The following is a 9,801-nucleotide window of genomic DNA, read 5'->3' on the forward strand; positions in this document are numbered from 1 at the left end:
GTTGATCTGCCTGTTCTGCTCCCCACTCTGTCTCTGGTGAAGCCTCTCACCGCCCCTGTGCCTCTTGCTGTACCCCAGTTCTGCATGTATAAATAAACAAATATTTTTTAAATACAATTTTTAAAATGTCAAATTCACTTTGTTATCTATAATATCACTCTTCCTGGCCCACCCTGGGCACCTGTGCTCCCCTCTCTTTACTGGTGTTGACTGTTGCTCTAAAACATCTCCCATGTTTCAAGGCTGTTGTCTAAACTACAGATGAGCCTTTGTTTCTTATGAAAAGTCAGCCCCAGAGTGGCCTAGCCAGCAGTCTTGGGGGGGTGGGGGCTGGGCTATGAAACCCCTTGCTCAGGTAGCAGCAGCACCATGGCTTGGAGACCATGGAGCCATAAGAAACAGTTTAGAAAGAGCAGAAGCCACAGCAGAGAAGAAGAAAAAAAAAATGTGAGAGGTGGGCTGGTAGCAGCAGAAGTGCGAAAAGCAGAGGCAGAGGGAGCTGTGTCCCTGAAGGGAACAAAGCACTGTCCTCACAGCTGAGGGTTCTGGACCTCCTCCTGATTTCTGAGCTGTCTTTTAGTCCCAATGAAGCCCAGCTTGCACATTATTCTCAATGCTCCCAGAGATTTAAGCCCCCCACCATGGTGCAGGGTGGGGGTGGGATTGGGAGAGAGATTTTACAAGTGTGCTGTGCCTTACCCTATCACTGAGGAAAGGGAATGATTTTAGTAAGAGAGAAAGAAAGCATTGCAGATAGGGGAGATTGTGGAAACGAGGAACAAATTCCCCACTGTGTAGCTAGTCTGGGTTATTACTGGGATCCATCAGAAAAAGGACTCAAGTGGTGGCCGCTGCCAGAGGGAAAAGAAAATGCTTTCCTTGCCGGGGCGGGAGGGGGGTGGGGTGGGTAGGTGAGAGGTGACCTTAAAGCTGCTTGGTGTAGTCCAAAGGTGCTGAGGAGAGCAGGTGGGGTCCACAGAAGCCTCAGAGTGTTCAGGGAACAGGTGATTCCCCCAAGGTAGCCTTTGCTCCATGGATAGCCAATCAAAAATAGCAACTAGATTTGTTTACCTGGAGTCCTGTGTCTCCTATTGTAGGTCTCTTTCAGAGGATATAACTTGAGCATTCAAAAAGTTCCCACCTTTTCCCCTAAGACCAAAAATGTACAAGCAAGAACTACACAGTCAGAGACAAGCCTCTTCCTGTTGACCACTGGGATGATTGACCTACCAAGTTCTTAGCTAGCATCAAATTTCCAGACAGTCCTGGATTTTACCTAGATCTCTCCAAAAAGTCCTATTCAGTGACCTAAGAGCTAAGTCTGAAGCTTATAGAACAGTAACAATAAAAATAGCCAAAATGTGGGAAAAGGCACAAAATGATGTAAAAATAAACTATTATAATAAAAAAATTTAAAATAGCCAAAATGTAAGAAACCCTTATTATGGGTGAGACACCAAGTCAGAAGCCTTACATCTAATATCTCATTTCATTTTCATGTCTTCTTCTCATCAGCATTCTGAAATAGCTACTATGATATTCTCTCACTTTCTAGATCAGATATGGAGAGCTACTAATTTGGCCGTCATATGACTGATTAGAAGCAGAAATGGGATTCTTGTCACATCTGCTTTAATCCAGAGTCTGTGCTCTTGATCACCTTAGAGATACTGAATCTCTCATCAGTCATGGTGAGAGTGTGTAGATAATCTAAGCTCAAAGCCACATTTAAAATATGAAGACTGGGTCTCTCTGGTGGCACAAGGCGTTAAGTCTCAGCACTATGAAGCTACCCACAGCGACTGTGGCATGAGCTCGATCCCTGGCCAGGGAATTGACCCACATGGCACAGCAGACCTCTCCTGACGCGCCCACTGCTCCCCTCAGCAGTGTGTTTCAGTACATCTGCCTGTTCTGCTCTCCACTCTGTCTCTGGGGAAACCTCTCACACTCCCCAGCCCTGGCCTGTACCCCAGTTATTGTATGCATAGGTAAATAAATCTTTAAAAAAATAAAATAAAATATGAAGACATCTTCAAAACCTCCCCACTTCATAGCATTGTAGATTTGAAGAATTACGAGAATCACACATTCAGCCCATTCGTTCACTGACATTCAAGTCTCTGGAGGGAGCATCTTCCATTTGCGAACATGCCCACCATTTTTCTCATTTATGCCCTACTAAACTCTTTCCAGAACTTTCCACTCAGCATTTCTCCAGGTGGTAATCGAACTGTGAAAAGACTTTCATCTTGAATTAGACAGTCAAATCAACCTGCTGTGATGAACTGAAAACCATTTTCACCAGCGAAGAGAATCAGCAGATCACTGAACCCACTCAGGGCTTTGCAGCACATGTCACGTCTCACTTGGGTGGTAGAGAGAGGGCCTAGCACATGTCTTCTGGCCTTCTACAAAGGCTCCAGGGGTCACAGAATTGTGGGGTCAAATCTCAGACTGTGAAGAGAGGAGGAGCAGACATTCTTGCTACTATGTCCTGTTTGTCACACTGAGGAAAAACATGGCCCACTGAACTAAATTCTCATCCAAACAATACAATTAACTTCCTCCACCTCCTTTTCCTTTTCCTTCTCCTCCTTTTCCGGCTCCCTGGAGTTTCCAAAAAGTAAAATTTACATCTTTCCTTCAATATTCTTTCTGTGCTGCTGAGGCTGCATCTCTAGTGTATGTGCTCAGAGGCAGACTTTGACCTGAGGATTGGGACCGACGTGGCAACAGTGGGAGGTTCACCTGTGCAAGTACTGGGCACTATAGTTTGTAAACTTTGCTTACCAGATACTTCCAGTGCTCTTAAATGTTAAAAACATAAAAGAAAAGCAAGCTTTTGGATTATTCTTTATAAAAACCAGTGTCACATTAATACCAAAGACCTGAAAAATACAGAATGCAAATGAAAAGGACACATTTTACTCATGATATAGATTTTTTAAAAAGATTTATTTATTTATGCACACAGATCTGGGGTACAGGCCAGAGGTGCGGGAGGTGAGAGGATTCACCAGAGACAGAGTGGGCACCAGAACAGGCAGATCGACTGAAACACACTGCTGAGGGGAGCAGTGGGTGGGTCAGGAGATGTCCACCACGCCATATGGGTCCCCTCCCTGGCCAGGGATCAAACTCATGCTGCAGTTAGCTTCATAGTGCAGTGCTTTTAACCCATTGTGCCACCAGGAAGGGCCATGATATAGATTTTTTTAAATCCCAAAAATTCAACATTTCCTTCTGATAAGATTTTTTTTTAAAGCTGGAAAGCTGAATTTGTTTTGTTTTGTTTTGTTTTACATCTTTCTTCATTTTGTTCATTTTCCCAAGATCTTTACTAGGAAAAATGGATATTTTTTAAAACAATAAATGGATGTAATCAAACCAAGACTAGCATCATGCTTAATGATAAAACACACACATACACACACAAAAATTAAGTAAAGACTAGGATGCCTACATCACCACTACTGCTTTGTGTAGTAGTAAGCTAATGCAATTAGAGAGGAGAAAGAGTAGAAAGTATAAAAATCAGTAAAGAAAAAATAATACCCATTACTTGCAGCTATTATGGTTGTGTACTTTAAAATTTGAGAATAAGAAAATGTGCTATGATATCTACTTGCAAAATAAACATGCAAAATTGAATTGCCATCCTTTAAGTAAATGACTCCAACCTGAGAAAACAGAAGTCTAAGGTACCAATGGGAGCAATAAGAATCAAACCAATTTATACTATGGAATTCCACAAAGACTCAGGAATTGGGAACTAGTTGTATTTGAAAGTGGAAGAGGGATAAAACAAAAAGAACAGAATAAATACTGTTTAAAAGCAGTTAGGGGCCCTCCCTGGTGGCGCAGCAGGTTAAAGCACAGCACTAAGAAGCTAAAGTCACTTCAGCATGAGTTCGATCCCCAGCTCCAGAGGTGACCCACATGGCGGGCAGACCTCCTGACCCACCGGCTGCTCCCCTCAGCAGTGTACTTCGTCGATCTGCCTGTTCTGCTCCCCACTCTGTCTCTGTGAATCCTCTCACCACCCCTGCAACTCTGGTCTGTACCCCAGTTCTGTGTGCATAAATAAATAAATCTAAAAAAAAGTAGTTAGAACTTTGGAGGCCCTCCCTGGAGGGCACAAAAGCACAAAACTATGAAGCTGTCCCCAGCCACTGCAGCATGAGTTAGATCCCAGGCCAGAGGGGTGACCCACACAGCATGGCAGACCTCTCCTGTCTCACCAGCTGCTCCCCTCTGCAGTGTCTTCAGTAGATCTGCCTGTTCTGCTCCCCACTCTGTCTCTGGTGAAGCCTCTCCCCACACCACCCACCATGCCTCTGGCCTAGTCCCCAGTTCTTGTACAAATAAATAAATAAATCTTTAAAACGAAAACAGACTTTAATGCGGAAAGGTCAGATCAGTAGGAGAAAGCCCACGCCTATTAGCCCATTAGTACCTGGGGACCAAGCAGTTCACTGAATTTGTAACATGGGTTCATATTCCAAGGGCAGGACCCCAGACCCCAAAGGGCCAATGACTTTTAGGGAACCAGGGTAACCACTTTATTAACAAAGCACAAGCTCAGACATTATGCCATCTGGATACAAATCCTAGACTTAGGCTAAAGCAAATGAGGCACTCACCTCTGGTGCAAAATTTAAGAGGGTGCCAAAAAGCTCCATAATCAAGATAAATTATATGTTCATGAAATATTTTAAAATGAAAAATTAATGTGTATTTCAGCATGACTCAGCATGGCATGTTACTGATCCTATCTTTATAATTTTGATATCTTGTTCGCATGAGTGTTTTTGCACTGATGGTAATTTTTCTTAAGATAGCGGATTAAATATAGTGTTTCTTGATAACTAAGGTCTGTGTGTCCTCTGAAATTTTGCATCCAAGGACCCTAGCCTCTGCCGGTTTACTGTGTTGTCTGAGAAAGCCTTCCTCTGGTACCTGCATGAGAGCCCCTGTTTCCCTGGCAACAAGTTCCTTGCAGTCATGCCCCCCCCCCAGAAGCCAGTGGAAGGCAAGTCCAGGTTCTGACCGGCTTGCTCTAGTTACAAAAGTACCAGGGAGAACTTTCTGACAGTCATTGAGCCACAAAGATGTTCTCTGAAGCAGTAATCAGAGCCAAAGTATTTGCAAAGTATGAGAGTCATCAAAGACAAATTTTTAAATGGTAAAGGAATTCTTTACATCTGTGGAAAGGAATAAACAAGACATATTATGAAATAGCAAGGTGTAGAATGATTCATAGTTTGACTCCTTGAATGTTTAAGACAGGCTATGCAATAGGAATGATAATTACTTAATCCCAACTAACACTCTATGAAGCAGACATTATCTCCATTTTACAGATAAAGAAATCAAGTTCAGAGAGGTTAGGTAATTCTTCTAAGGTCACCCAGCTAGCAATTGGAGGAGACAGGACATGAGCATTTGGCAAAACCAGCAATTCCATTGGTCCCGCTACAGTGAAATACCAATTCTCTGATAGAGTAGGATTCCCACAAGTGGTCCAATTCAGATATTTAAGTGACTCGGTTCAATTACAGCATTTATTAGGGACGATTCAGAAACAACTGTGCCTGAAACTATTATCTCCGTCATTTTTGTATCAAAAAGCGATGATTTATCATCCATGAGGACATTCAGGGGCCCTGCAATATACTCTGGCTCTCTCTATCCCTAGAGGAATTCACCCTGGACCAGGGCAAAGCGCTGTTCTTCAAAGCCTCTGCCACTTAAAAGCAGGCATGTAGGACCCCAGCGACAGAACACGCAGGTTCCCCAATCTGGGTATTGCATCGGATAATTATAGGTTTTTTGAAGCGCACTTGGCCTGGGAAGACTGACAGCTCTTCGTCACGGTCCTCTGCCTCCACAGCACAGAGGCGCACAGAAGGGCTCCTTGACCAATCGCCGATACCACGGAAGCAAAGGAATTGGCCCCAGGCTTTCGGCCCAAGGCAGGCGGACCACTTTGCTTTCTTTGAACGTGAGTTATCTGCTGCCTCTTGGATCCCTAACAACAAAGGGCCATCAAGTACTTTCACGTCCCAAGCTGTGCAGGGGTAGCAGTCGTGTTCAAACAAATTCAAGCTCCATTGTTACAGAACAGAAGCCCCAAGGGTGGGAAAGCCCAGCCCAGCCCAGCCCAGCCCAGCCCAGCCCAGCCTGCCCAGTCCCGCGGAGGTTCGTCGCCCATGCCTGCACCGCAGAGGCCGCCAACCCTGGGCAAGAGCGCCCCCTGCAGACACTCAGCAGCAATGCCGAGGGCGCGCGTGGAGACGCTGCGAGGTGCGCGCAGGTCCTGCCTGTTAAACCACTTTGGGTGACAATCATCTGACACATAGAGGGGGCCTGAGGGTGTGGGCGACTTCAGGAGTATAGAATAAGGGATCTTATCCCAGGGGGATATTAAAGGCAGCACTTGAACCTGGACTCTAGATCAAACAGGACATTCTGTCTCATGTATTCAAGATTCCTGCAGGGTGGTTAATGTTTACACAACTGACTTGGCTTCTTGGCTCAGCTGTCAGGCAAGCTGACAAAACTAAGCTGCTGGTTCCTCATGCGGATGCCACCAAATCCTTGCTGAGAATGCCTTTGGAGCAAAGCCATTGGTGTTCTGACAAGATGAGGCAGGCAGGCAGACAAGCAGACACATGAACAGAGAGATTCCAGAGGAATGGACCCTGCGTTGGCCTAGGCTGGAGGCCAAGGCAGGTAACAGCCAGCCAGCCAGTTTCATAAGCTCTGTGTGGCTGGCACTTCCCTAACCACTGCTGTGTCGGAGGTTACGCCCTGCCCTTTGCTGAAAGATAGATTATATTTCTCTCCTGCTTAGCCCAGCAAAGCCAGAAGTATGTTCTCACAACAATTAATGCTTAATTAGGTAGAAGCAGATGTTACGGAATCAACTGTTAAGGAGCTTACTTAGGAAAATGCAGAAATAGGGTACTCTTGGTTTCTCAGCCTTGACTTGGAAACATAGTTTCAGTTGGTGTAATTATGGGTTTATAATCTAATTATGAAATGGCCCTTCCATTGTGGTCATCTCTCCCAAGCAGCCTGTAAAGAAGGTGGAAGGAACCGGCCCCTCATTTTCTTTATTTTTCTTTTTTTTAAGATTCATTTATTTATGTATACAAGAACTGGGGTACAGGCCAGAGGTGCCCCGCCACGTGGGTGCGAACTTGTACTGCAGCGGCTGCGGACAGCCTCACAATGTTATGCCTTAACCTGTTGTGCCACCAGGGAGGGCCCAGCCCCTCATTTTCTAACTGAGGATGTTCATCAGGTCATGACTCTCCTGACAATTGCTTTTCATCACATACCTTCAGGGTGGGAGGACCAAGAGGTGAGTAGAAATAGTGGGGTGTAGGTAAGCATCCTACTAATCAATGGGCTAAGCCCCAAGTATATCTAGTGATGCCACCTAGGAAGGGGGCTGATAAATACAAATCAAAAGTGTTAGACTTTTCTTTGCTATAACACAAGTAAAGGAGTGGGCCAAAGAATGGGAAAATAATTATGAATTGGAAAAAGCAGCATCTGAACATGAGTCTAAAATGAAATTTCCCTCTACCTTGGCTTTTGCATAATGTTTGTAGCCGGTCTGATGATAATTTGAAGTCAAGTGGGATAGGAACTTATTTACAGTTGTCTAGAATTAATCAAACAGTAAGTGATTAAAGAGGAGAGGGAGGGAGGTCCAGGCAACACTGAGTAGGATCATAAACACAAATTCAGTACCTTCAAGTCATGTGGCAGTGGCTTTGATTTGGATTTGCCAGAGTTGGTTGCTCTAATCTTATTTCTTTGCACGATTGCTCCTGTTGGTCAAAGGCCAGTCCTCAGCTGTGGACTCATTCTCTCCACTCAGAAACAGCACAATCTACATTAGGAGGTGGTTCCTTATATGTCAGTTGTGGGAATCTGAATGCATAAAAATCTCCCAAACTCGAACATAATATAGAGAGAATAGCCATGTACTCTAATAACACTCAGCTATACAGTACTGACAACCCAAGACCGTGTGGATATAAGCTCAACTTTGGAAGGGTTCTATTATTGCAGCCATTGGCAAAAGTAATGGACTAGAAAAAATGCCAGTAGTAATCAATGTATACAGGCCCTGGCCACTGGGCATGGCTTAACGTGTACGAACACATAGCAATAAAAAATAACATGTTCATCCCTTCCAATTGACATTGAGTTTGTTTAAATGACTCAACTTGGAGTCTGGAGATTTTCTCCCTATGTGTTCTGACTACTCCTTAATAGTGAGGAGAGATTGGACTATTTTATAACTCAGGCAAAAGACTAAGAATTTTCTCTGAAAAACATAATGAGACTACAAATAAAGACCTAAAGATATTGGCATCCAAGATTTCCCAATAAAACATTTTATATACTTTCACAACTGCTGTGTCTTATCCCTGCTTTCAGAACTTTTTAATCCCAACCCTTAAAAATGAGCCAATAATTACAGATTGCAGCCTCTGATGCAAAAAAATCAGAGCCCCAACTAACACAGTAAAAGAAATCTGGATATAACAGAAATTATACAGGAAGGCAGAAAATTTCAACAAGAAAAAGACAATGAGGGCCCTCCCTGGTGGCGCAGCAGGTTAAAGCACAGCAGGTTAAAGCACAGCACTAAGAAGCTAAAGCCACTTCCGCTGAGTTCAATTCCCTCCTGCCCGGGAGGAGATCCACATGGCCTGGCAGACCTCTCCTGGCCCGCCCGCTGCTCCCCTCAGCAGTGTACTTTGTCGATCTGCCTGTTCTGCTCCCCACTCTGTCTCTGGTGAATCCTCTCACCCTGCGCATCTCTGGCCTGTACCCCAGTTCTGTATGAATAAATAAATAAATCTTTTTAAAAAAAAGAAAGAAAGAAAAAGACAAACCATATCTACAATTGATATCCTCTGAGATAAAATAAGAACAAAAGGTTGTTTAAAAGAGAATAACCAAGGAATAAATGTGAATTCCTGGAAATTAAAAATGGAAAGAAGTTATGAAAAATTGAAAGGTTGAAAATAAAATTCAGGAAATCTCCTGGGGTAAAGGGACAAATAGATGGAAATAGATAGGAGAGAAAGCTAAAAAAAAAAAATAGAAGATGAACTAAGGAGTTCCAGGAAGAAAGGAACGGAAAAGTGGGGGATAACATTACTTTCATTATTTCAATTTTCCCTGACCTTAAAGTAGTTTTTTTAATAGAAAGAGCTCATTCCATTCTCAGCATCAAGGAATGAAAATTGACCCACATCAAGTCACCTTGTGAAATTTCAGAGTTCTAGGGACAAAATGAAGATCCTTTAAGTTTCCAAAGATAGAAAGACAAATTATAAATAAAGAATCACAAATCAGAACAGTTTTAGTTTCTCCCTTGAGACACTGGAAACTGGAAGACAACTGGAAACTGCTTTCAAAATTCTAGAATAAAATTATTCCAACCTCCAGTTCCTTACTCAGACCAACTATCAATCAAGTGGGAGAGTACAATAAAAATAATTTCATAACTGCAAGTTTTCTGAAAAGAATTCCTCATGCAACCTTCCTTAGGAAGTTATTAATGTAACAGGGTGGCCCCCAGGAAAAGGGGAGGTTCCAGATTTCCTGCCCCACCTAGGGAGGGTAAAGCTGAGCAAGGAGGAAAGGAAGCAGGAGAAGAGATTGGAGAAGGAAGGAAGGAAGACAGGAAACAAGGAGTCCCAGAGGAAGCACACGGAGCAGAGAGACGTGTGAAGCCACACTTGCTTCTTGGCCTTTGACTGGTTG

The sequence above is a fragment of the Condylura cristata genome, unplaced genomic scaffold (genome assembly GCF_000260355.1).
Source record: "Condylura cristata isolate star-nosed mole 26May11 unplaced genomic scaffold, ConCri1.0 scaffold00001, whole genome shotgun sequence".
In the NCBI taxonomy this organism is placed as follows: Eukaryota; Metazoa; Chordata; class Mammalia; order Eulipotyphla; family Talpidae; genus Condylura; species Condylura cristata.